This window comes from Paroedura picta, chromosome 6 (genome assembly GCF_049243985.1).
Source record: "Paroedura picta isolate Pp20150507F chromosome 6, Ppicta_v3.0, whole genome shotgun sequence".
Taxonomy (NCBI): domain Eukaryota; kingdom Metazoa; phylum Chordata; class Lepidosauria; order Squamata; family Gekkonidae; genus Paroedura; species Paroedura picta.
Window position 1 is genome coordinate 42,362,437 of NC_135374.1, and position 27,627 is coordinate 42,390,063.

The window sequence follows — 27,627 nt, forward strand, 5'->3', positions numbered from 1 at the left end:
AAGCTCAGGTAAGAATTTCCCATGGCAGTTGTTCCACCCCACTATACCTACCTAGCCTCAAATCAAAAACTATTTTGGGCTTTGAATCTAAGATTTGAACAATGCACCAAACCCTATTATATGGCATGTATAGTGTAGCCCGGAGATCTGAGGATTGTCTGCCAGCCAAGCAAGGGACATTCAGAGGTAGTTTTGCCATTGCCTGCCTTGGTGTCATGACCCCCTAGTGTTCCTTGGAGGAACTCCAGCCAGGTTTTTGGAGGTATCACATACCAGATACCAGATAAGGGTGTCCATTTTTAATTTCCAAGATGTGACAAGATTGGGCTTGCCTGGGCTAACCATGCACCCAGCCCTAATTTACTAAGATGATAGACACTGACCAACTTTCTTCCTTTGAGAACAGAGGGGTAGCCTATCAGTTGCTGTAAAAATAAAGAGGAGTCTTGTGTTCCTTAAACAAAAATCAGTGTAATATAATTTCTCATGGAGCTACATCCTACTAACAGATTTGTGAAGTGAATCTTTAGTTGATTAGCAGGGTGGCAGTCTGCTAATGATGATTCAACTCACTTTTTGGCGTAAACATGGCCACAGCCTTTTATTGAATGCCTCCCCCAAGAGAGTTGGCCCCAGCACGGACAGGAACCTGACACCCTCAGCCATCCGGCTGCTTACCTGTAGGCCCTTGTCATCTGGATCCCTCCCCAGGAAGCGACCATGTCAGGGCCCACCAAGCATCCACCTCACTTGGGCACCCCTAGGTCGCTCGGCTACAAGTCCCTGGCCTCCCAGTCAGGTAGGCCATGCTTGTATTGCCAGTCTCGTTAAGGAGACCTCCAACCCCCAGGGATTCCAGTGTGCAAACTGGAACTCTGCCAACAGGCTCCTGCTATGCCTGAACCGCAGCTGTGATGAAAAACACACAAGATAAACAATAACAAAGAAACAATGGGAGGGAGGCAAGCTTAACAGGCTCTACATGGTGAGAGGGAGCAAGGCGGAAGCATGTGGTGCCTATAAAGGCACCAAAGCCCCACCTCCCCCGCACGCGGCAGAGCCGCGTGCTAACGGCTCACCTGCATCCTCCCTGGCTGCCCCTCATGGCATCAACAGTGGCTGCGGTAAGAACAGGGGGTTGTATTGTGCTTGGGAACTTTAAAGACACTTCGCTGATGTGTTGTAGCTTGTGCTCAGTAGTGGTTTTTTCAGGGAGAGTCCACTTTTCTGGATTTCCCCCTAAGCGCTATAAAATTCCGATTGTTGCAGGAGTTTGGTGGGAGTTTTGCAGTTTGCTTACAACGTCATGTGGAACATTAAATTAATAGTGTTCACGAAAGGTAAGACTTTGGCTACATTTAAGTCGTGCGGAATGGCCCTGAGTATTAGATTGCCAAAAGAGCTGGACTTTTTAAAGAGTGGAATTGCAAGTTATGGGATTCCCTATCTACTGCCCATCACTGGGGTGGTGGGGAAATTTAATTTTTGTAATGGAAAAACCTGAAAGTAGTACCAGTACTCTCTAGGAATCATACCATATAGTTTCCAGTGATTCCTAGAGACGCCCTATGATTTTCCAGGAGAGATGCTCACGGCTCACCTGCATCCTCCCTGGCTGCCCCTCATGGCATCAACAGCAGCTGTGGTAAGTCCTGGCTGCAAATTAGTAGGATGATGGTAAAACTTGCAGAGCTAAGAATGAATTAAACAGGATTAGAGGTAAATCTCCTAGCTGATCTAGCATCTGGTAGGCTGCTTGCTGCAGAAATCCACTCAACGTCTATATAAAAACACTGTTCGATATTTATTAGACTCTCATTACAATCAGGAGCTTTTTAAGATAACATATAAACAAAAAGAGAGTCTTTCTTCTTTTTTAGAAGACTTGTATCATCCATTTGGAGCAGCCAAGCGATATTATCTGCTTTAATTCATGTAGTGCTGAGAGCAGCTATTTAAAGAAACTCTTGTAAGGAATAAAAAGAGAAGAATTGTAGAGTCTTAAAGCTTAATTTACTTTGGCATGAGCTTTCAGACTACAGCCCAGTTTATCTGATGCAAATAAGCCATGTGTTAAAATATGTTCAGTCACTTTGTTAAGCAACTATGAACCACACTGCTAGACATACAACCTGCTCACAGACAATTTAGGAATCCCCCCCCCAAAAAAAAAAGAAGAAGAAAGAAAGAAAGAAAGAAAGAAAGAAAGAAAGAAAGAAAGAAAGAAAGAAAGAAAACCTAAATGTGCCATTAAAATTACCCACAGTGGAGAACTTCACTACTTCTAATAACATGACAGCAATTTGGAATGGAAAATTCTAGTCAATCAGTTTGAATTAATTCCTTCTGCAAAATGACAAGGCTATCATTTGTCACTCCAGTGTGGCTCAGAAATGGCCTGTTCCCCCTCCTGCAGTTTCTTCTCCTACTGCCTCTACCAATATATTTTTTTAAAATATTCTGAGCTATGACTATTCCATGAGATGATTGCTCCCTTTTCTCATTGTATCATATTAGGTCACTTTTAGTTTGGACATCTATACAAGTATTGTAATTTTTTTCATGAAGTACAGTAAGCTAGGCTAATTTTATATGCCAGTAATGGGCTCCCCCTCTCTTAAACAATGTACAACATTAGCATGATAATCTGGTTTAACATCTGACCAAGGGATAACACTGAAATCTATGGAAGTGATGGGTGACTGTTTATATGTAGGACTCAGAAAACTGAGGGCTTTTCCGCACAAGGACCAATGTTGTCAAATGTTTTCAGGATGCAGAAACGCTATATTTAATAGTGGAATTTTGTAATTCTGCATACCTTTAATTTTAGTGGAATATTGAAGTCCCAATAGTGTTGTATTCATTCCCCACAGGTTTCCGGTCTCACTGGAATCGAAACAAAGGAAGCAATATTTTTCTGCACTTCTTTCCACCCCTGGCTCTCAATCAAATAGAACAGCCAATGGACTGTTGTGTTCATGCTCCCAAAAAGCCCAGTTGCAACGAATATTTGTTCAATCATTGTCTCAAAAAGTCCTTTTTTGCTGGCGTAGGAGCTGGCGCTTAATCGTTTACACGCTGTCAAAAAAGTAAAAAAAAAATCCTCCCCCCTCCCCCAATGGGTGTGATTTGTGGCCGAAATTATGGACAGTGTCAAACAGGGGGTTGTATTGTGCTTGGGAACTTTAATGATACTTGCACTATGGAGCTTTGTTTTACTGTTAATCACTTCTGTGGAGGGACTTTAGCTGGAGAAGCCTTGCTCATTCATTGCTTTCGCCGGTCTAAGGGGAAAAAAATGGCAATTGCGTCTCCGGAAGCTTGGTGGTGAGAACGAGGGAGGGACATTCTTTCTACCGCTATTTTGAGAACACACATGTTTTTCGCTGATGTGTTGCAACTTGTGCTCAGAAGTGTAGCGTTTTTTTCAGGGGGAATCCACTTTTCTGGATTTCCCCCTAAGCGCTATAAAATTCCGATAGTTGCAGGAGTTCAGTGGGAGTTTTGCGGTTTGCTTACAACGTCATGTGGAATGTTAAATTAATAGTGTTCACGAAAGGTAAGACTTTGGCTACATTTAAGTCATGCAGAATGGCCCTGAGTATTAGATTGCCAAAAGAGATGGACTTTTTAAAGAGTGGAATTGCAAGTTATGGGATTCCCTATCTACTGCCCGTCACTGGGGCGGTGGGGAGATTTAATTTTTGTAATGGAAAAACCTGAAAGTGGTTGGTTCCTTCCTTCCTTCCTTCCTTCCTTCCTTCCTTCCTTCCTTCCTTCCTTCCTTCCTTCCTTCCTTCCTTCCTTCCTTCCTTCCTTCCTTCCTTCCTTCCTTCCTTCCTTCCTTCCACTTGATATAATGCAATCATGGAGGACAGTTCCCAAGTAATTTGGGAAGTTTAAGATATATATAAACAGGAACTGCAAGGTCCACTGAGATGAGGACAGCTGGACTGGTCACTGCCTGACTTCAAGAATGATTTAAGGGTCAAATTGGGCATGGCTCTGGGAGATCCGTAAATGGATCTCAGCCTTAGTAGTTTGTGTACCTTATATATGTATGCATATAAACCAATCCTGATCAATGACATGATATACAAGAAGTAAGGTTTAATGGTCTTACCTTTTGATATTTTTCCAACTTCAGTTTCCTTCCTGGAGACCCAACTGGCCCCATGGCAAAAGAAATCTAGGCATCTTTGTGGTACCAATCTGTCCTCCCTGTGGGATTAATTATTGCTCCACAGATGTCACTGAAGGCAGAAAAATGGTGCTGGACAAAAAGGGGGTAAAATTGACCCTCCCACCCCCATTCCATGGTCATGATCCATACTGAATTTCTTTAAATACTATTATGCCTAACAATGCTTGAGAAATGCAGTGTCACATACAGTTTGAGTCTAAAACATCCTAAGGCGGGGGGGGGGGTAACAGATTTACGATTAACTGTGAACTCTGAAGAGCTTTCCTGAATCAGTGTCCTAGGTTGGTGAATAGATAAGGAAGAAAACATGAGCAGGTGAGCACAGAACTTTCAAGTCAGATGTCCTGGAGAAGTGTTAAAGAGTTGTGTGAAGAGCTGGTGGACTTGGCTCTAAGCATGTCATGATGATATCAGCCAATTTTTTCACAAGGGAAAAATTTCTACCTTGAACCTTATAAGAAAAACCTTGCTGGATTAGACAAACAATCCATCTAGGCCAGCAATCTAGTTTACACAATGGCCAACCAGTTGCCCTAGATGGCCAACAACTAGAAAAGAAGAAGAGAGAAGAGTTGGTTCTTATATGCCACTTTTCTCTACCAGAAGGAGTCTCAAAGCGGCTTACAATCACCTTCCATTTCCTTCCCCCACAACAGCTACCCTGCGGTGAGGCTGAGAGAGCCCTGATATTACTGCTTGGTCAGAACAGGACTGTGATGAGTCCAAGGTGACCCAGCTGGCAGGATGTGGAAGAGTGGTGGAATCAAATGTGGCTCGCCAGATTAGAAGTCGGCGCTCCTAACTACTACACCAAGACGGCTTAAGGGCATAGAGGCAAATGCCTTCCCTTGACATTGCCTCCTAGTGCTACTTTCAGAGCTTTACTATCTCTGAATGTACCGTAGACTATTTTAGTAATTGTGGCTGGTAGCCATTTTTGGACCTGTCCTCCATGAACCAGTCTAATCTCCTCTTAAAGCCATCTATACTTGTGGCCGTTATTGCATCCACAGACCTTGAATTCCACACTGTAAATCAGGGGTAGTCAAACTGCGGCCCTCCAGATGTCCATGGACTACAATTCCCATGAGCCCCTGCCAGCATTTGCAGCGTTTGCTGGCAGGGGCTCATGGGAATTGTAGTCCATGGACATCTGGAGGGCCGCAGTTTGACTACCCCTGCTGTAAATACTTGTCGAGTAAATAAGTACTTCCTGATCTGTGGCCCATCACTGAGTCATAGTATTCTAGGACAGGCAGAGAGTGTTAATTTTAACAGCTAATCCCACTGCCAATAAAAGCAACCCTAAAGAGCTTCTGTTTTGTATTGGAGGAAATGATGGTATGAAGTGACACTTATATTTCAATTTTTACAAACTCTATCATCGTCATCGTCATCGTCATCGTCATCGTCATCGTCATCGTCATCGTCATCGTCATCGTCATCGTCATCGTCATCATCATCCCATTTCGACTATTTGCAACTTTTATCCTGCTTTGCTTTCATATGAGAAACTTCTTTGACAACTTGAGCAAATATTCAGTCATCTTTCTGAAATTGCCAGAGGTCAGTGAAATCAATTTTGTCTAATTTACAAAACCCTCCAATTTCTCCCCCACCTCTGCCAAACCCATAGCCAAAACAGCTGGAAATATAATGTCAGAATTTGGCAGGGAACGTTGGGGGAAGTGGAGCTCCTGGAAAATATTTTGATCTGTCCGCATTTGGTTCTCTTGACAATTGTACACTGAGCATGAATAGTACTTTTCTTTCTCTAAGCTTATAATGTAAACAGATAAAGAAGGGCTTTGCTGCATATGTGTGTGCTTTATGTCTCTGCTCTCATCACACTGTGTCAAGACTATATAAATATAACCAGGCTCAATGTGGACTTTGCAAAAGACACAGAGAACCTTTTAGATCACACATTGCAAATCTTTCTAGGCAAATATTTCAATACATACATTACACCCCCCCCCCCACACACACACACACTGACTGTCAAACGTACAGGAAACTCACAACAAACTTCTTAATAAAGAGTTTTATTGGATAGTTCTATACGAAAGAGACTGAGAAGTCAAATCTGACCAGAGGCCAGATTTGCCCCAGCTTATCAATACATTTCTCCCGCCCAAAACTTGACAGTTCCCAAGGGAGGGGGGCAGGAGAGAAAAGACATATGTGTAACATAAACAGGATTTCATTCTCACAACCTTGGGGAGGTGACAACAATCCCATGAGCCCACAACAAGATAAGGTTAACATAACATCACTACTCATTTTTTTAGCTAGGCAAACTACAAGGCCTGAAGCAAGCAGGCGCCAGGTCCAATAAAATAATATAACTGACATGGAGGAACTCAGGCTAATTTATGACAGAGATTCTACAATCCTGACATCCCTCCACACTAAAATTAACTTCCCTCCCTCATTTAGCCGGCATCTACCGGACGGGGGCAGTCCGGGAAAGCACGATGGAAAGCCCGGAGAAGGCGGGGCGCCTTCACGTCTACAGCCTCAACCCACTCTTTGTCTCCTGAAGGGAAATCCTTCCAATCAACCAAATATTGGAGACGACCCTTGTGCACACGAGAGTCCAGAATCTGGTTGACCTCATAGTGGGTGTCTTTATCGATGTAAATCGGCACTGGTGTAGCTGGAGGGGGGTGCCACTCGTCCGGGGCAGGGGCTCTCCGCAACAGGCTGGAATGAAAAACCGGATGCACATTCCTGTAAGTTTTCGGTAAAGCAAGTTCCACAGTTACAGCATTAATCAGTTTCACAACCTTGAAGGGCCCCACATATTTGGGACCAAGTTTCTTTGATTTTTGTTGGCAACGTAAGTTCTTGGTGGACAAATAGGCCAAGTCTCCCACTTTCCATACGGGCGCAGGTGCCCTTTTTTTGTCTGCCTGGGTTTTATAAGCTTGTTTCGCGTCTTCGAGGCAAGCAACTATCGTTGGCCACCCTGCATTAATCGTCTCGGCCCATTTATTGACATCAGGAGCTTCGGGAGAATGCAGCTCCCAGGTGGGAGCAGCCACTAAATCAGTCCCGTACACCACCTTAAAGGGGGAGACTCCCGTGGAAGAATGGGCCCCATTATTGTAGGCAAACTCGGCTAGAGGCAACAGGGCAACCCAGTCATCCTGCTGGTGGTTGATAAAACAGCGCAAGTATTGTTCAAGGATTTGATTCACCCTTTCAGTCTGGCCATTAGACTCCGGGTGGTAGCCCGATGTGAGGGCTTGCTCCACCCCCAACAATCTCAAAAGCTCCCGCCAGAACTTGGCAACGAACTGGGGGCCCCGATCCGTCAGCAGGCGCCCCGGGATCCCGTGCAGCCGTAGTATGTGGGTCACGAACAATGAAGCCAATTTGGCAGCAGAAGGCAAGCCAGCGCAAGGGATGAAATGGGCTTGTTTGGAAAAAGCGTCCACCACCACCCAAATGACAGTTTTCCCCTGGCTGGGAGGCAGGTCCGTGATAAAGTCCATTGTGACATCAGTCCACGGACGGGATGGGGTGGGTTGGGGCTGCAACAATCCCTTTTTCTTTCCACCAGCTGGTTTAGAGACGATGCAAGTGGGGCACCCTTGCACGTATTTTTCCACATCCCTGCGCAGAGTTGGCCACCAGTAATGTCTCCGGATCAGGTGCAAGGTTTTCACAAACCCAAAATGTCCAGCGGTTTTTGCATCGTGACAAAGTTTTAAAACGTCCCCGCGCGCCGCTGCGGGGACAAAAAGCCGCTCGCCTTTAAAAAACAACCCCCCTTTCTCAGCCAGGTCTGGGCGGAGGGAGTGGAATTCAGAGTCCTGTAACACCTCCTTTTGGACCCAGCCCCCCGGGATGGACGTCCCAGGTTTTGCTTGGCTGCGCGTCACCGCGGCCATCCCCAGTTGGGCGGGGGTAAAAACTGTATCCACCAATGGGTCACGCTTGCTGTTGTACTGGGGCAGGCGCGACAGGGCGTCCGCCAAAAAGTTCATTTTGCCCGGCAAATGCTTGAGGGAGAAGTTGAACCGAGAGAAAAACTCCGCCCACCGCATCTGTTTCGCTGAGAGCGAGCGGGGCTGCTTGAGCGCCTGGAGGTTTTTGTGGTCCGTCCATACGACAAAGGGAACTGCGGACCCTTCCAACCAATGCCTCCAGGTGGATAAGGCCAATTTCACCGCAGCCGCCTCTTTCTCCCAAATCGCCCAGTTTCTTTCAGCCCCGGAGAACTTTTTTGACAAATAGGCCAGTGGGTGTAGCTTCCCATCCCCCCCTTCCTGTAGGATAACGGCCCCCATTGCTACATCCGAAGAATCTATTTGCACGGTGAATTGCTTGGTGGGGTCGGCATGGGCCAGCACCGGCTCAGAGGTAAACAGTAGTTTCAACCTCTCAAAAGCGTCCTGACACTGGGGGGTCCACTGGAGCGGCGCGCCGGGGCGGCTCGCTGCTTTTCCCCCCTGTTTCGTCTTCAATAAGTCAGTGAGAGGCAATGCCACCTTGGCAAAACTGGGAATGAACGTTCTGTAAAAATTTGCAAATCCTAGGAAACTTTGCAACTGCCTCCTTGTGCGAGGGGGATCCCAAGACAACAAATCCCGCACTTTACCCGGATCCATTTCAATCCCTGCTTGGGAAACCCGGAAGCCCAAAAATTCCACCGCATCTCGGTGGAACTCACATTTAGAAAGTTTGGCAAACAATTGGTGCTTCCGCAGGCGGCGGAGCACTTCGCGGACCAAATCTGCATGACTCTCAACATTTTCAGAATACACCAAAATATCATCAATGTACACCAACACCCCCTGATACAATAAATCATGCATAATTTCATTGATCATATTCATGAACACACCCGGAGCGCCGGCGAGGCCGAACGGCATTACAGTGTACTCAAATTGTCCCAAGGGGGTGTTAAAAGCAGTCAGATATTCGTGACCCTTTTTTATCCGGACCCGGTAGTAAGCCTCCCTCAAATCCAATTTCGTGAAAACCCGTGCCCTTCCCAAGTGGCCAAGCAAGTCTTTTATCAATGGCAACGGGTAGGCATTACAAGTAGAGACAGCATTCAAACCCCGGTAGTCCGTGCAAAGGCGCAAGGACCCGTCTTTCTTTTTCACGAAAAGAACCGGGGCCGCCAGGGGTGACGTGGCGGGCCTGATGAATCCCCTGGCCAGGTTTTTGTCCAGGAACTCCCTGAGTTCAGCCATCTCCCTCGGGCTCATTGAGTAGAGTTTGGCTTTCGGGAGCGGCTCTCCCTTTTTTAGTTCAATGGCACAGTCAGTCTTTCGGTGGGGGGGAAGCTGGTTGCATTCAGCTTCCGCAAACACATCAGCAAAGTCTCGGTACTCCGCAGGGAGAGCCCCTTCCCCCCCGGATCCTAACGCGGCCACTACCCCTTTGTCAAGTGGGGGTTGCGGCCGAACGTGCTGTTTGCAACCCGGGGAGGTAAATTCCACGGTCCCTTTCTTCCACTGCACCGTGGGGTCATGTTCCCTCAACCAATCCAGACCCAACACACACGGGAATGCGGAGTGGGGCGCTACTAGGGGTTGAATCTGCTCCCAGTGTTTTTTGATGTCCAAGTCCATGGGGCGCGTTTTCACCGTCGCTTCCCCCCCAGGGGCACACTTCCCGTCCAGTTGGGTGATTGGCAGGGGTTCCCCCAAAGGTACCTTGCCCACCCTCAGAGTCTCGGCCAGTGCAGGGCTTACTAAGGATTGGGTGCACCCCGAATCCACGATGCACCGGACTCCCACCTTCTTCCCGGATTTGGGGTCGGACAAGGTGGCCGGTAGCAGTACCAAGGGGGGATCACTCACCGCGCGTTTGCCCCTATTGGCGGCCTGCTGGCGGGGCGCCTTTACAGCAGACCGTCTTCGTTTCCCAACTGCTCCTCGACTTGGTCCTCGCCATCTGGACCGCTGCCCTCCTCTGAATCTTCCACTGCCGAAGCTGCAACCAGTGGCACTAACAGGGACTTGGCACTTTTCTTCGGGACCGTCTTCTTGGCGGGCAGGGTCTTCGCCTGGACGCCGCTCGTAGTTTTGGCCCCGGTCCCCGTTTTTGAGGGGCACTGAGCGAGGAAGTGGCCGGCTTGCCCACATCCCAGGCACAGCCCTTTCTCCATGCGCCGAGTGCGCTCAGTCGGCTCCAATTTTGTTTTCGGCTTGACTTTCGCAGGGGTAGGAGTTTTCGCTCCAGCCTTCCCTGCCATTTCCTGGAACACCGCCGCCCGCTCCAGACGATTCTCCATCTCCCCGGCCAGGTTGATCCATCCGTCGACCGTGAGCGGGTCGTCTAACAGCAGGCACTTGCTGGACAAATCAGGCGAGAGGCCCCCCACGAACGCCAGCACGCGTTGGGGCTCGGTCCAGTCCGGTACCGAGGAGACCAGCTCTTTGAACTCTCTGGCGTACTCGACCACCGCCCGTTTCCCTTGCTTCAAGGCTTTGAGCTTCTTCTCTGCGGTCTCCCTCTCGAATGGCTCCACATACATCTGACGCATGGAACGCAGGAAATGGTTGTAGTTACGGATAGCTCGTGGGTTGTAACAGTACAAGTCCAGAAACCACTTGGCTGCCTTGCCCTCCAGGGCTTCCCCTACAAACCGGACACGCTCGGCGTCGTCAGTGAAAGTGAAGCCCATGTCCATCATGTAGGCTTGGAGGTGCACCAGGAACGTTGGAAAGGCCGTGTGGTCCCCCGAAAACTTAGCCTTAAACTTGTAGGTGTTCCGCATCTCCACTCCCCAGAGGTGGGGAGGTAGGCGTCCCGGACCCCAACCAGCCTGGGCCCCCGCCGGGACCGGGGGTCTTCCCCCACGGCCGATGCCTCGACCCACGCCTGCCGCCGCTCTCGCATCCGCTGCAGCCCTTGCTGCCTCCGCCGCTCACGCGGCCGCCGCCGCCGCTTCTCGCGCTGCTGCCGCCGCTGCCGCTTCGGCCCCCGCGACGTTCGCTGCCGCCGCTGCTGCTCCATCCGCTGCTCCGGCACCGTCTGCCGCTCCAGCGCCTCCAGCTGCCCCGCCGGCTCCGGCGTCCTCGCGCTCCTCGTCCTCTGCTTCCCTCCGCGCCCTGGCCAGGGCCGCCGCCTCGGCCTCCGCGGCTGCTTGCATCGCGGCCGTTTCGCGTTCGCGCAGGGTGAGCAGCCCTCCCGATCTCTGACCAGCCGGATCGCGGACGGCTCCTCCGCTGTACACCTCCCGCAGCAAGCGTTGAGTGCGGCGTTGCTCCTCCGGATCCAACCGACCCGAGAGGTCCTGCAGCCAGTTGGTCACCCTGTCCAGCTTACTCTGCAGGTCCTGTGTGTCACCGGCGGGCTCCAGCCCGTAGCTAGGCATTCCGAGATTCTCCGGCCACTGCTCGTCTCCAGTTGGTCGGTCATACTTCGATAAGCGCCTGCGTTCGGTGACATGCCTTTCCAAAAAGTCCTCAGGCCCAGGAGTTGCTCCTGACACGGCCCTGAGGATGCCTGAGCTGTACGGTCCTGCCGCGGCACCGTCGCCCTGGGAGAGGTCCCAATCCAGACCCTCTCCCTGCTCAGTAAAAGAATTTCCTTCGCCCTGCATGGTTGCAGGTGAAAGGAGTGGTCAGATTTGACTTAATGTCAAACGTACAGGAAACTCACAACAAACTTCTTAATAAAGAGTTTTATTGGATAGTTCTATACGAAAGAGACTGAGAAGTCAAATCTGACCAGAGGCCAGATTTGCCCCAGCTTATCAATACATTTCTCCCGCCCAAAACTTGACAGTTCCCAAGGGAGGGGGGCAGGAGAGAAAAGACATATGTGTAACATAAACAGGATTTCATTCTCACAACCTTGGGGAGGTGACAACAATCCCGTGAGCCCACAACAAGATAAGGTTAACATAACATCACTACTCATTTTTTTAGCTAGGCAAACTACAAGGCCTGAAGCAAGCAGGCGCCAGGTCCAATAAAATAATATAACTGACATGGAGGAACTCAGGCTAATTTATGACAGAGATTCTACAATCCTGACACTGACTGCCTCACAGTTTTTTGATTAGCCTATATCTTCTGCTTTCCTCTTGAATGTGAAAAGCTGTTTCAGGCCAGCCATAATCTTTCTCATAGCAGTGCATTGCACACACACCCTGTGCAGTTTCTGGATTCTAAATATTCTCATATGATTACATTCAAGATGACAAAATTCATGGGATAAATGAGAGACACCATCTTGCACACAGCAATGCAGGCTACCACATATTTAAGTGGTACTGAAAAGTGAACTTCAGAATTCAGAAATATCACATGGCACAAACTTTCTGGGATTATACACTTAAAGAATCATGTATTTGAATATTTTCTTAAGTCACAGGTTCCCCACACATGGAAATCAAACCACTCAGAAAAATGAGTTCTACTTCTCCCTGATGTAAAGCTCTGAAAAAACCTTTTGAAGTTTAATCTCAAAGCAAATAACCTGTCCTGTTTTCTCAAATGAAAACACTATCTGTAATTGAGTCTGAAAACACTGAAGGAATGCGGCTCAAATACCAGGTGCTTGTAAAGTACAATTTTGGTCAATTACACTTAAATGAATTAGTATAGAATCAGAGCCTTGACAGGATTTTCAAAAATTATTGAGATAAAATATACAAAAGGACTACTGCTTATTGTTTAATGATTCCTAATTTTTTTTTTGATGAGCACCAGTGTTGTGTAGCACTTGAATGCGTCTGTAAAACAGAGTCACTGGGAAAGACCATTATGCTAGGAAAAAAATTTCTTGGAATATTTTTTCATTGTAATTTAAACAAAGAAAAGAAGGAAAGAACAATTGATTAAATATATACAATATAACTCGTGCCCCAACAACTACCTAATACAACATAAGCTAGAAAAAACCCTGCTTATTCAGAAATTCTAGTAAACAATTCCAGTGATTGTAGAATTCTTCCAGGGTCTTCTATTCAACAAATTAGTCAATTTTGCCATGAAGGCAAATTCTCCAATTTTATCCAACCATATATTCACTCCTTGTTGTTTCCATCTTTGTGCCACTATAAGTCTGGCTGAAGTGGTGGCATGAAAAAAAATCTCTGGCATATACAGGTAAATTAGTAGGGAAAGAACAACATATATTTAGAACATAAAGAAAACTTAATTTTTAACATTTTCTCTAGTAATGCATAAATTTTTATCCAGTTTGTTTTACCCACTCACATAGCCACCACATATGATAAAAGGAACCTATGACATCATAATATCTCCATATATAATGAAAATGTGAAGGCAGAAGGAAAAGAGGAAGACCCAACATGAGATGGGTTGACTCAATCAACGAAGCCATGCCCCCTGGTTTGCAAGACCTGAGCAAGACCACTCACACCTCTCTTACACCTCTTATACCTTTGATACATTTATTGTCTGGGCATATGGTAAAGAAGCACTGCACATATTCCACCAGGCATTCAGTGACTTTCATCCCACCATCAACTTGACAATGAATCAGTCTATGCAAGAAATACATTTTCTGGACACTATGTATACAACACCATATACCAGAAACCTATTGACCGATAAACATACCTGTGTGCCTCCAGCTACCATCCAAAACATGCCACACTTACCACACAATCCATTGTCTTCAGGCTTTATGCTACAGCTGCATCTCTTCCAGTCCTACGGAATGAGATTCTTTTCTTACCTCTAAAATATCCACCTGGTGAAGTGGCTGGGTGGTGGTGTTCTGTGGTGCTCCGTAAAGAGCTAAGCTTTATTATTTTTTATTTTTTATTTTTTGCTTTCATTATCTTTTATATTTGCTAGCTTCTGTTTTGGCTTTACTGGTTTAGATTTGGTTTGGCCTTTGTTTTGTTTCAAGGCCGCTGTTTTGGCAGGCTAGAACTTCTTTTCTTCTCAGGATGTTTTCCTTATGACCATTGATAAGATGCTGAATGTAGCCCAATTAGCTTTGGGTGTGTAGGGGGAACAGCTGGCATATAGACAGAGATGGTCTGTTTTATTTAAAATAAAGTTTTATTAAACTTTTATTAGTTATATTGAGGGCCACTCCGGACAAAAATGTAGCTGAAGTCTTACCTTATGTAAACGCTACTAATTTAACATTCCGCATGATGTCGCAAACAAACCGCAAAACTCCCACCAACACCAGCAGCAATCGGAATTTTATAGTGCTTAGGGGGAAATCCAGAAAAGTGGATTCCCCCTGAAAAAAAATGCTACACTTCTGAGAACAGGCCACAACACATCAGCAAAAGACATGTGTGTTCTCAAAATAGCACTAGAAAGAATGTACCTCCCTAGCTCTCGCCCCCAAGCTTCTGGAGATCCAATCGCCATTTTCCCTCCCTTAAACCAGTGAAAGCAAGAAATAAGCGAGGCTTCTCCATCTGAATTCCCTCCACAGAAGTGCTTAACAGTAAAACAAAGCTCCCTTCTGCAATTGTATTTAAAGTTTCTGAGCACAATACAGCCCCCTGTTCGACACTGCCCGTAATTTTGGCCACAAATTGCGCCCATCGGGGGGGGGGGGGTAATTGAAGAGCATGTAAACAATTAAGTGCCAGCTCCTACGCCAGTGAAAAAGGTCTTTCTGAGACAATGAATGAACAAATATTTGTTGCTGCTGGTGTTTTTGGGTTTTTAAAAAACAGTTTTTAAAGGATAAGGGGCTTTCCAGGAGCACGAACACAACAGTTCATTGGTTGTTCTGTTTGATGGATGGCCAGGGCGAGAAGAAGCACGGAAAAATATCACTTCCTTTATTGTGATTCCAGCTTTACCGGAAACCTGTGGGGAATGAATAGATGGCTACTGGGACTTCAGTATTCCACTAGAATTGAAGATATGCGGAAATTACAAAATTAAATATATTTTATTAAATATAGCGTTTCTGCATACTGCAAACATTTATCAACATTGGTAATTGTGCGGAATGGCCCTTAGTTTTTCTCTTTAGATCTAAGGCATGTTTAGTGTGTTTGTAGGCATCTTGTTTATAAGAAGGGAGGAAAACAGATAAAATAGATAAAAAAGGGCTTTGCTGCATATGTGTGTGCTTTACATCTCTGCTCTCAACACACCTGATACACCAAAAGAGCCTTATTTATTTTTTAAAGTACTCTTGGTCCTCTTGGCTTCAGTGATAAGAATGGTCTCCTCCCAGATGAACCATGTGAAGGTTAAGTTGATTAATCTACCAATCAAATTTGCCAATCTTGTTGCAAGGAAAGTTGTCTCTGTATTCTGGAGGATTTCTTCTTACATGTGAGATAATCGGAAAACAACTGTGCTGCGTTTCCCAAAAGAACAACCATATTTGAAGTTGTCCAGAGACAGGGAAAACACATACTCCTCAAAACTACGGAATACTACCCATTTGTGATGGTCCATGTGGGAACGAATAACACGTCCCTGAATACCATCGTTCCTATTAAAAAAGACTATCAAGATCTGGGGAGGAAGCTCAAGCAAATTGGGGCACAAGTGGTATTCTCTTCAATCTTGCCTGTCAAGGGAAGAGGAATACGTCGGGAGAGGAAGATAATGGAGGTGAATCACTGGCTGCGTAGTTGGTGCCGGCAGGAGAGATTTGGTTTCTGGGACAATGGGATAGGCTTTCTTGAGGAAGGCCTACTAGCACCTGATGGACTGCACTTATCAAAACTGGGGAAGAATGTGTTTGGCAGGAACCTGGGGAGATTCATCAGGAGAGCTTTAAACTAAAGCCACTAGGGGAAGGAGAAGATCAACATAGGGAGTGTATGGAAGGAAAACGATCGGGGGTAGCCCAACCGGCAAGGCCAGCTCATAGGGAACCAAAAGTAAAAGGATTCAGATGTCTTTATACTAATGCCCGAAGCATGGGCAATAAAAAGGAAGAGCTGGAACTTCTCACGCTGATGGAAAGGTATGATCTAGTAGGCATCACAGAAACTTGGTGGAATGATTCTCATGACTGGAATGTAATGGTGGATGGATATGAACTGTTCAGAAAAAACAGAATAGATCGAAGAGGTGGAGGAGTGGCACTGTATGTGAGGAAAGGGCTTACCTGTCAGGAAATTCTAGTGAAGGAGAGCATATCTACAGTGGAAAGCATCTGGGTGAAAATAAGTGAGGGGAAAACAAACAGTGTGGTGGTTGGTGTCTGCTACCGACCATCTGACCAACGAGAGGATGTGGATGCTGCACTTTGTGAGCAGCTTGAGAAAATATTCAAGCGGCAGGATCTTGTCATCATGGGTGACATCAATTTCCCATATGTGTGCTGGGAAACAAATTCTGCGAAGTGTCCTCAGTCATGCAAGTTTCTGACCTGCCTGGCTGACAATTTCATTTATCAAATGGTAGATGAACCCACAAGAGGTTCAGCCATACTGGACTTAATACTGACCAACAGGCAAGAGTTGGTGGATGAGGTGAAGGAGGTGGGGACCCTAGAGGGAAGTGACCATGTCCTCATAGAATTCCTTTTGAGATGGGGATCCAAGGAAGCTTGTAGCCAGACGCGGATGTCGGATTTTCGTAGGGCAAACTTTAATAAACTCAAAGACATGATGAGTGTCATACCATGGACGAGAATGCTGGAAGGGAGCATGTGAAGGGTGGGCGCTACTCAAACAAGAGCTATTGCATGCTCAATCAATGACTATCCCAGAAAGACGAAAGCACTGCAGGAGTTCTAAGAAGCCTATTTGGATGAACAGAGAACTTCAAGAGGAACTAAGAAAGAAAAGGGAAATGTTCAGGAAATAGGTTACTAGGCACTGTAGATCAATCATCAGAAAGGCTAAAGCTGAGAGTGAGCTAAGATTGGCCAGGGAAGCCCATTGTAACAAGAAAAGATTTTTCAGTTATGTTAGGAGCAAATGTAAAGTAAAGGAGGCAATAGGCCCACTGTTGGGTGCGGATGGACAAACTCTAACGAAAGATGCAGAGAAAACAGAAAGGCTTAGTGCCTATTTTACATCTGTTTTTTTCCCACAGGTCAAAGTGTTTAGGCACATCTAGAGATGGCCGTAGCCAAAGGACAGTGTCTGGGTGGCAGGTTAACATGGATAGAGAGGTTGTCGAGAGGCATTTAGCTGCACTGGATGAGTTCAAATCCCCTGGTCCGGATGAAATGCACCCGAGAGTACTCAAAGAACTTTCCAGAGAACTTGCACAGCCCTTGTCCATCATCTTCGGAACCTCTTTAAGAACTGGAGATGTCCCGGAGGACTGGAAGAGAGCAAACGTTATTCTGATCTTCAAAAAAGGGAGGAAGGATGACCTGGGAAACTACAGTGAGTCTGACCTCTGTTGTGGGGAAGATAATAGAGCAAATATTAAAGGAAGCGATCTGCAAACATCTGGAGGACAATTTGGTGATCCAAGGAAGTCAGCATGGATTTGTCTCCAACAGGTCCTGCCAGACCAACCTGGTTTCCTTCTTTGACCAAGTAACAGGTTTGCTGGATCGGGGAAATTCGGTTGATGTCATTTACTTGGATTTTAGTAAAGCTTTTGACAAGGTTCCCCATGATGTTCTGATGGATAAGTTGAAGGACTGCAATCTGGATTTTCAGATAGTTAGGTGGATAGGGAATTGGTTAGAGAACCGCACTCAAAGAGTTGTTGTCAATGGTGTTTCATCAGACTGGAGAGAGGTAAGTAGCGGGGTACCTCAGGGCTCGGTGCTCGGCCCGGTACCTTTTAACATATTTATTAATGATCTAGATGAGGGGGTGGAGGGACTACTCATCAAGTTTGCAGATGACACCAAATTGGAAGGACTGGCAAATACTCCGGAAGATAGAGACAGAGTTCAACGAGATCTGAACACAATGGAAAAATGGGCAAATGAGAACAAGATGCAATTTAATAATCTGCATCTGGGTAAGAAAAATGAAAAGCATGCCTACTGGATGGGGGATATGCTTCTAGGTAACACTGTGTGTGAACGAGACCTTGGGGCAGAGGTCTCCAACCCCCGGTCAGCGGCTCGGTACCAGGCCGTTAAGGCCATGGTACCGGGCCGCCAGCGGCCGTGCCTGCCTTCCCCTCCCCTCGCAGCGAGAGGGTGGGAAGAGGCAGGAGCGGCCACTGGCACGCCGCGCACGCGCACGCGCACGCGCGGAGCCGCCACGCATGTATATTTGCGCCCCCCTGCGGGCGAACATGCCCACATGCAGCTGTTCTGCGCATGCGCGTTAGCACCACCTAGTGGCAAAAACGTGCATGTGCGGCAACTGCGCGTGCACGTTTACGTGCAGCTGCTGTGGCCGGGCTGCTGGCTCTCTCCCACCCTCGGAGGCGGTCCCCGACTACAAGAAGGTTGGGGACTGCTGCCTTGGGGTACTTGTGGATTGTAAACAGGCAGTGTGATGCAGCGGTAAAAAAGGCAAATGCCATTTTGGGCTGTATCAACAGAGGCATCACATCAAAATCACAAGATATCATAGTCCCATTGTATACGGCACTGGTCAGACCACACCTGGAGTACTGTGTGCAGTTCTGGAGGCCTCACTTCAAGAAGGACGTAGATAAAATTGAAAGGGTACAGAGGAGAGCGACGAAGATGATCTGGGGCCAGGGGACCAAACCCTATGAAGATAGGTTGAGGGACTTGGGAATGTTCAGCCTGGAGAACAGGAGGTTGAGAGGGGACATGATAGCCCTCTTTAAGTATTTGAAAGGTTGTCACATGGAGGAGGGCAGGATGCTGTTTCTGTTGGCTGCAGAGGAGAGGACACGCAGTAATGGGTTTAAACTTCAAGTACAACGATATAGGCTAGATATCAGGAAAACAATTTTCAGAGTCAGAGTAGTTCAGCAGTGGAATAGGCTGCCTAAGGAGGTGGTGAGCGCCCCCTCACTGGCAGTCTTCAAGCAAAGGTTGGATACACACTTTTCTTGGATGCTTTAGGATGCTAGGGCTAATCCTGCGTTGAGCAGGGGGTTGGACTCGATGGCCTGTATTGTCCCTTCCAACTCTATGATTCTGTGATTCATATACTGTCAAGGTGAAAAACCTGCAAGACCAGAATAAAAAGACTCAATCCTTTTAATTTTCAGGGCTAAAATACACGGGGCATGGCATATCCATTAAAATAATTAATGTAAATTATCTACATCCTGTTTCCCTCTGTAATAATAGAGGCACAAGAGGACCTCAATGCCTGTAAAAGGCCATATATTTAAAACTGACCTCTATGCATTTTTAATGTATGAAACTCATTGCTATAAGATAGTTGACTCCAGGAGCTTAGTTAAATTCCACAGAAGGCCGATCATGTTTATGTGCAGCAAAAATACCCTGATTACATTCAGGGAGGGATACTTGAAATGCTATCAGAGTAAGCCTCTCTACCAGAACTTCCTCTGAGCTCTGTCTGCAAGTTTCAGTGTTTCAGCACATGATCCTAGCAGTGCAGACCCCTATTGTGATTCATCATGGCCTGGGCCCTCTCCTGATACTGGATTGATCCATCCTGGGTCTAGTCTGCACACAATAGATAATGCACTTTCAATGCACTTTTGTAGTAGATTTTCCTGTTCTGCACAGGAAAAACCAGCTGCCAAAGCACATTGAAAGTGCATTATCCTATGTGTGCAGACTAGGCCCTGGGCTGGCCCCAGATGGGACTCTTTGTCTGGCCGGGAGCAAGATGAAAACAGATTGTCTCTAGACTCATTTTAGATGAAACTACTTCAGTCAGGCTTCAAGCTTTGTTTTGGGACAGAAATTGTGTTAGTTGCCAAGGCTGAGGACATGTGCAAAGAAAGAGGCAGAGAGAGGGGCTGTGGCCTCAGCTGAAGAGCCTCTGCTTGGCATGCAGAAAGTTCCAGTTGCAGGCCCTGGCACCTCCAGTTAAAAAGTAAGGCGAAAGTCAGGTTTAAGTAGAGAAGATGGACCCTGATGGACCAAGCAGAGGAAGGACATTGATGGTTCACTGAGATCCCTCACCAGCTTTCAGTGCCATCTGTCTTGTTACCCTTCTAGACTGGCTAGCTGAGATGCCTGTGGTAACGGTGCTGCCCCTTGTGGTAATGGTGCTGCCGCAGGGCCTGCAAAAGGGAGCTCAGGTGTTTGGCTGAGGCCAGGCCAACATCTGCAGGGCCCCTTCCCCCCCAGATGCCCACTAAGACTCCTGGACATGTTTGAATGACTACTGCTTATGTTATACTGTTATGTTATACTGTTACCCAGTTATACCAGTTAATAATATGAATGTTATAATTATTATATGTATGGTTCCATGTCTAGTTTTAGTTACTGTTATATGTCAACCGCCCTGAGCCTTCGGGGAGGGCGGTATATAAATATGAATAAGCAAACAAACAAATAAATAAATGTAGTTGAAAATCCTCCCACCTCTGTCTTAAACAGAATGGTGTCAAAAAGCTGCATGACACATCTGCAGCTCACAGGAAGCTTAATGGTTAAGGGGATGGGTCATTCAGAAAAGGGTAGAGAGCTTCTGAAGTCTGGCTTGTGTAGTTGAACTCCATAGTCTGGACCAGCAGCAACATCTAGTGAGTGGACAATAACTCCTCTGGACTGGCATCTGGAAACCCATCTGACATCCATAGCTGGAGGTAAGGAAATGGGATAATTGGACTCCTAGTTTCAAGGACCACCCACAAAGGAGGAAACATAGATCTAATATTTAAATCACCAGCTTCAAATTATCTAGAATAGATTATGCTGGGGGATGTAATTAGCTTGTCTGATGTGTTTATGTTTTTATTTCTCTCTGCCTTTATGTTTTGCCTGAGTAAATTGCCTCCTCAAATTAGGACTACACTTATGTCAGATTATACCTATGCATTAAATGTTTCTCCCTTCCCCCAAATAATTTTTCCTTTTATATGGAATAATTAGACAGTTTATTTCAGCATCCAATACATACCCTCAAACTGCTCTGTATTGGTATTTTAAGGGAGGAGGGAAGGGGCTAACTTTCCTCCAGGAGGTTGCTTGTGTTTCTCATAAATCCTCAGCCCATAGGAAGCAGCTTGCTTACCAGTTCTACAGCTGAGTACCTTGCCCAACTCATCTTTTGTCAATGGCAGCAAAAGTCTCCTCATCCTGTCCTCCCTCCCAATATTTCAGCAATTCAGCACTTCCTTCTTCTGGGACATTTGAACTGAGTGCATTGCCCTGTGTCTACGATAGGGGGCACCATGCTCTGTGGGTCTATCCAGAAGGTAGTGCTGGATGGGAGTCATCTGGTGACTCTGTGGTTGTCTAAACTGAGAGACCCTACAAAGTTATGCTCAGTCCCACCTGCCATTTAACATCCAGATGAAATATCTGGGAGAGGTCGTGTTTCATCAGTATTCAGATGACATCTGGCTGCATTTCTCTTTTGTCAACTGAGTCATCCAGTGAGGCACTGGATTTTCTAAGCTGTGGTCTGGAGGGAATGAGGGGCTGAATCAGAGCTAGCAAACTGAAACTCAATGCAGATTGGAGTGGGGCTGAGTGATTGACAGAGGATTTCAAAATCTATCCTAAACCAGCTGTGCTCCATTAAGGAATAGATATGAAGGTTAGGTGGTAGTTTTCAGTCTCGGTCTGCAGATGGCATTAAGTATCTTTAGCCAAGAATATAAACATGCTGTGCAGATGTCCAGGTTGGAGTGCATTGCAGTAGTTCATGTACCATTCCCCAACTGTTTCTGCATTAGAAGGCATACCTTCTTTTATTTATTTGTTTGTTTGTTTGTTCGTTCATTCATTCATTTATTCATTCCTTAGATGTTTAGATCACAACTCTTCAGGGACTCATGGTGGGGTACAATATAACACCCCCATAAAACATGATAAAACCCCATCCCATAACAAAAGCAGATAAAAGAGGATAAAACAAGATTGGGGCATCTGGGGGCACCTGGAAAATTGTACTTATTTTGAAATTAAAAAATATATATTACAGTACTATTTTTGCATTCTATGCATTCTATGAACATTTTTGTTGCTCGATATAGACCAAATTTTTAATCAAGACACGCCCCCCCCCCCCCCGGTCAATGGTGTCCCGCTTTACCAATGTTAAAATCTGGTCACCTTAAGAATTGGCAGAACAATACCTCCCCACATCCCTACAGCCATCCACCCCCCAGGGGGGGTATGCTGGATGTTAGTGCATAACCTGAGAAGGGTCCCCCATTTTTCTTGGCCTCAGCCTCAGCCAAAGATCTGGTGGAAGAGCTCCAATTTGGAGGCCTTGCAGAACTCTGATACCTCCATTAGGGCCCTCAGCTCTTCCGGGAGCTCATTCAACCAGGTTGGGGCCAGGACTGAAAAGGCCCTGGTCCAGGTGGTGGCCAGGTGTGCATTATATCCAAAAGTGTCCTGAAGGTAATGTTTTAAAAAAGCTCTGGGTTATAACATCATAAAACTGCTGTGCAAGACTGCTTTTTAAAAAAAACTTAGAAACAGCATTGTAACGTGATCACCCCTTTAAAAAAAAAAGGCAGATTTTTCGGAATGGAGGGAAGAAAGGGGAGGAAGGCAGAGAGAGGGAGGATGGTGATGAAAAATCCAATTGCATGCATTTCTACATTGGGCAGCCCCGAATTAGACTCCTCTTGAAAAGATGAAGTTTGGTTTTCTGGGAATTCCTTTGCTGTGGGGCAAGTGAGGGGGCAATTTGGGACTGCATCTGAAGAAGCAAATTTTAGTGCAGAAATAGATGAAAACGTTGACCCTTTCAAAATGCAAATCTGAACGATATTGCTAGTGTGGAAACAGTCTCAGCTGAAGAACTTGATAGCAGTTTTCAAAATCCAAAGGCAGAACTCTGCCAGTGTTTTAATCTCTATCATAAAGTGGTAGATAATTCCTACACATCACAAGGAAATGTTTGCACATTAGGCAATTCTTTAATTAAATGGTGGGAAGAAAAGAACAGAGTTATCTGTTTAGAAATGAAATTTGAAGGATTACTGTGAATGAACCAAAATTGAGATACATCCTAAGTAGAATTAAACCATCCTCACTTTTGCTGTTTGAATCAAGAAGCAGCACTGCTGAGTTTATGGCATGGGAGGGCTGGGGGTTGTTTTTCTAAAATTGGGATGAAGTTAGTCTGCCATTGTCAGTGATGGATGAAGAAACCTCTTCCATTCACAGACATTTCCCAGTCTCTGGCAGCAGCTCCAAAATTCATTTCACCCTTTAATTTGATTTCATGGAGCCGTATAAGGAGAGGTGGGGCAGAGGAAGAGGGCTAGGGGGATAAGTGAGCAGAAATCTGACATTTTCCCTTAGTATGCAATGATGCTCTTGATCAGTGAGGGGTGGGATAAGTGGTTGCCATGGCAATATATTCCCAAATACACACACACACACTTGGCAGGGAAGGAATCCAGTACCCTGTATTGGGTGTCAAATTTCAGCAAAAACACAAGTCACTTCCATTTCATCACACTCCCCCCCCCCAAAAAAAAAAACCCCACTGGCCCTAACTAGGTCACATTTTCTTACAAGAGCAGAAGCTACAGTAGTCTTGCTCAGAATGATTTAACCACTAGAAAGAAATTTTGCTAGGAGGTCCCTTTACACCAGGGTGGTGGTAAATTCCTTTCCTTTGCTTCAGAGAAATAAAGAACCTCAGTTTATTTGGGCTGGGGGAGAGAGAATTTGGAACTATTCTGTTCAGCTGCCATATTAGCACAGCAGTTTAAAACAATGACATATTCCCAAAGCAGGCACAGCTGTATACACATTGAGTACATGTTTGCAGGGGGAGGAGGAGGAGGAAGCAGGAGGCAATTTCTGAAAGCCTGGATTCCTTTCCTAGTTGTTTACCAATCCCCATGTCTGATTGAGAGAGGCAGGCAATAGATTTGTAACATACAATGCCTTATTGCATTATGATAATTGTAGGCACCTGAACCAAAATACTGGGCCTAATCCAGGCAGACTTAAACATAATTAAATACCATTGATTTCTGTGACAGAAAATCAGGACTAAAACAAAATAACCCCAAGCAGCTTTTTCAGGGATGGTATCTGAACTATGCACTCCCGTGCAGTGTTATACTCATCTAAGTCCATGGAAGTCAATGGGTTTAGAAGAGCGTGATAGTTTAGGATGTCCTATTAGTCAAACAGAGGTCACAAGAGTTGAATATTTAGAGCTACTCAAGAAATCATCAATTCAAATGATATATAGTCAAGAGTCCTTAAAAACTCATGTGCAAAATTGCTGATCTAACAAAAATATACAGTGTTTCTACCTGACCAAAGGGCTGTAAATAACAACATTCCAAAATGATCCAGGTAAGTTGCTGCTCAAGGCAAACTGGGAAGAATCCTTATCTAGAAAGAGAAGTGCTCCTTCCCTGAGCTTTGACAATGAGAATAAACAGGGGAAGTCAGGGAGGCTCAAGTCTGCATGATGGTACACTTGAACTAGGGTTGCCAGCTCTGGGCTAGGAAATACTGGGAGACTTTGAGGGTGGAGCAGGATTTGGAGTGGGGAGAGACCTCGGTGGAGTAGAATGCTTTGGAGACACACTCCAAAGAAGCCATTTTATCCAAGGAGAATGGATCCCTGTCACCTGGAGATGAGCTATAAATCCAGGGAATCCCCAGATCGTACCTAGTTTAAGGTGGTCAGAATTTAGAAACCATAAGGCAGGATGCACCGCCACCACAATGGTGGCAGCAGCAGCGCGGGCAGCAGTGGCGGCATTGGCAGTGGCAGTGGTGGCGGCGGCGGTGGCGGCAGCAGCCTCCCTCCCTCCCTCCCTCTGACTGGGTACACCTCTCCCGCGAGCCTCCCACGTGCCTCTCCTGTCTTGTGCACCTATGCAGCATCGGCGCAGGCCAGGTAGGGGCCGAGGGCAGGCCTCTGCCTGGTGTGCCTGCACAGGCCAGCCAGGGCAGAGCACCACTGCCGGCCATCCTGCTTTGCCAGGGGGCAGGGAGGGGGCTCCGGCTGGCAGGACTTTTAAGGACCCGGGCGGGACTCAGAACGAAGACCAGGAAAGTGTGAGTGTCCCACGGTTTTCAGGATGGATGGGCAGCTTAACCTAGCTTGAACGTCCAGAAAACTTATGACAGTGTATAGTTGCCCAATATCAAAAAGAGTTACATAGAGGAGGAAAGTAAAAACAACTCAAGGTGTTAGAGCTCCTTCCCTGGGAAGAATTTTTGATGCATTTTAGTTTGAGGAAAGACAATAGAATTTGAATGTTATAGAAAATTATGCAAGGGGTAGATGAGAGAGAGAGAGAGAGAGAGAGAGAGAGAGAACTTTTTTGCTCTCTCCTGTAATACTAGAACTTGGAGTCCTTCAAAGAAGTTGACAGGCAGTAGTTTGAGGAGAGGAAAAGAAGCAGCACTTCTTAAAACATATAATCCACTGCTGCAAGATGGCCCCTAGCCTTGATAGCTTAAAGGGGGAATTAGACACATTCATGGAATAGGTCTATCAATAGCTGTTAGCCATGATTGCAAAGGGAGTGTTCAAATATTCAAAGGCTGTCTTCTACAGAATATCAATAATATAAAGACAGGCCTTCTTTAAGCACAGTGTGATCTCCCCATTCTTCATACAGGAACCTGAAATATTTGCCTTAGTCCTCCTATCTATATAAACATACTTGAGGCAGTTTACAAAATGAATAGAATGAAGTTTGAATCCAGTGGCCTCTTTAAGAGCAACGAAGTTTTATTCAAGGTATAAGCTTGCACATGCACACACACTTCCTCAGATATAGTTCCATGGGAAATGGTGTGAGAAAAGCCATTTCTGATTTTGGTCCATGTAAGGAGGCCTTTCAGTCATGACAAAAATGTGGTCTTATTTCTGTGTCATTTCACAAGTGGCAGTTGACCACTTATTCAAGCCTTCAATGTAGCATAATGGGAGTGTCAGGCTACATTCTGGAAAACCCAGGTTGCAGTTCTGAACTGAGAAATACCTGTAATGTTGGGAGGTGATGCCTAGAGGTTCTTCAGTGGAATATAATGCCACAGTGTCAACCTTCCACAGCAGCCATTTTCTCCACAGGTGGCGTGTTCTCCATTGTGTCAGAGCTTTCTGGGTGACCTTGGGCTGGTCACATGCTTTCATCCTAGCTTACCTCACAGGCTCTTTGTGATGATAACTTGAAGGACTGGGAAATAACATAAGCCATTTGAGACCCCATTGGTCTAATGGGCAGGACATACATGAGTGAAATAAATATGATTGATGTGATGCTTATCACTTGTCAAATATTATACAACAATAATTTTCTTTTATAGAAACTGTGCTTTTACTGTAAATGTGTCAAGGATTAAAAGTACCTTTGTCTTCCTTTATAGTGGGGATTCTCAACCAGTGTGCTGGGGTACAGTACACTAGTCTGCTGTTAGTACACCCTTGGTCTAGTCACAGTCCTACTAGAGCTGTTCTCATAGAGCAAGTCCTATCAGACCTGTCTCGACCCCACCTACCTCACAGTGTGTCTGCTGTGTGGAAGGGAAGAGAAGGCAATTGTAAGCCGCTTTGAGATTCCTTCTGGTAGTGAAAAGTGGGGTATCCAAACCATATCTTCTTCATCTTGGTTTTTAAAAGTTACTATTTTTATTTTTAAAAACCTCCCTACTGAAGTGGCCAATGATGGACCTGGAAGGAGTGAGAAGGGGAGGGGTCCCATGTATGCAAACTTTTCCTGGTCAAGTCTTCTACTACTTCATCAACCTGTGTCATTGGTGGTGGCTGGAATCGAGTGTGGTGAATCCTTCCTTGGGGTTGGGTGAATTGGGATGTCCTTTGTTTTATTTTAACTTGGAGGCTGGCAGAGGGACCTTTTGCATGTTCCAGGCCTTGAGTGGTGGGTGGAGGGGAAAGGAGCCTTCTGGGGCATAGCATTCACCTGCAGCCAGATGCTAGGCTGCAGAAAGCTCTTGGAAAATCTTCCCTGAAGTTAGAAAGTTTTACCAAAGTGTACTATTTTTAAATACTGTCAAACTCAAATACAGATGCCATACATTTGGAGAATATTGATAGTTTTTGGGTTTTCAAGTATTCTATCTTGGAATTGTTGACATCAAGCCTTGCAAAGGAGACTTTCGAGAGAAATATTTGGAAACAATTTCATTTCACATCTGAGCTATTTCATACATCATGCAGCAGTAGACCTTGGATTGCCACAGAATCTACACACAAGAGGGATCAGCAGTGATTGACATTTGACTGAAAGGTTTCTTCCCAGACATAGATATTGAAAGAGCGAGTGGAGTATAACATTGTTGTCTTATACTTAGTTATGTAGTCTGACTCTTAAATCATCCTTGACACTGTTACTGCCCAGCCAGGCATTTCTCATAATACAGAGGAGCACTTATACATCTCTCTCTACCAAGCTTGAATTTTGTTGTAACCTGCTGCTTTGTCCAGTTTATGGAGTCCATTTGTAGACATCTGGCTGTCATGT

At 45.8% G+C, this 27,627-nt stretch overlaps 2 long non-coding RNA genes across 6 annotated transcripts in view; one reads left to right on the top strand and one right to left on the bottom strand.

Moving 5' to 3' along the window:
• Positions 1 to 26,294, bottom strand: part of LOC143839788 (uncharacterized) — a 65,198-nt gene extending 38,904 nt beyond the window's left edge. For all 4 annotated transcript variants that reach the window (XR_013231859.1, XR_013231857.1, XR_013231856.1 and 1 more), the window contains exon 1: positions 26,128 to 26,294. This is a non-coding gene — a long non-coding RNA (uncharacterized LOC143839788). The remainder of the gene's footprint in view (positions 1 to 26,127) is intronic.
• The window catches only part of LOC143839789 (uncharacterized), a 39,984-nt gene that overhangs the window by 10,289 nt on the left and 2,068 nt on the right, over positions 1 to 27,627 (top strand). The window contains exon 3 of one of the 2 annotated variants that reach the window (XR_013231866.1): positions 2,877 to 3,343. The exons of the other annotated variant lie outside the window; for it this stretch is intronic. This is a non-coding gene — a long non-coding RNA (uncharacterized LOC143839789). Of the gene's footprint in view, positions 1 to 2,876; positions 3,344 to 27,627 lie in introns of those variants that run through there. 2 annotated transcript variants of the gene reach the window in all.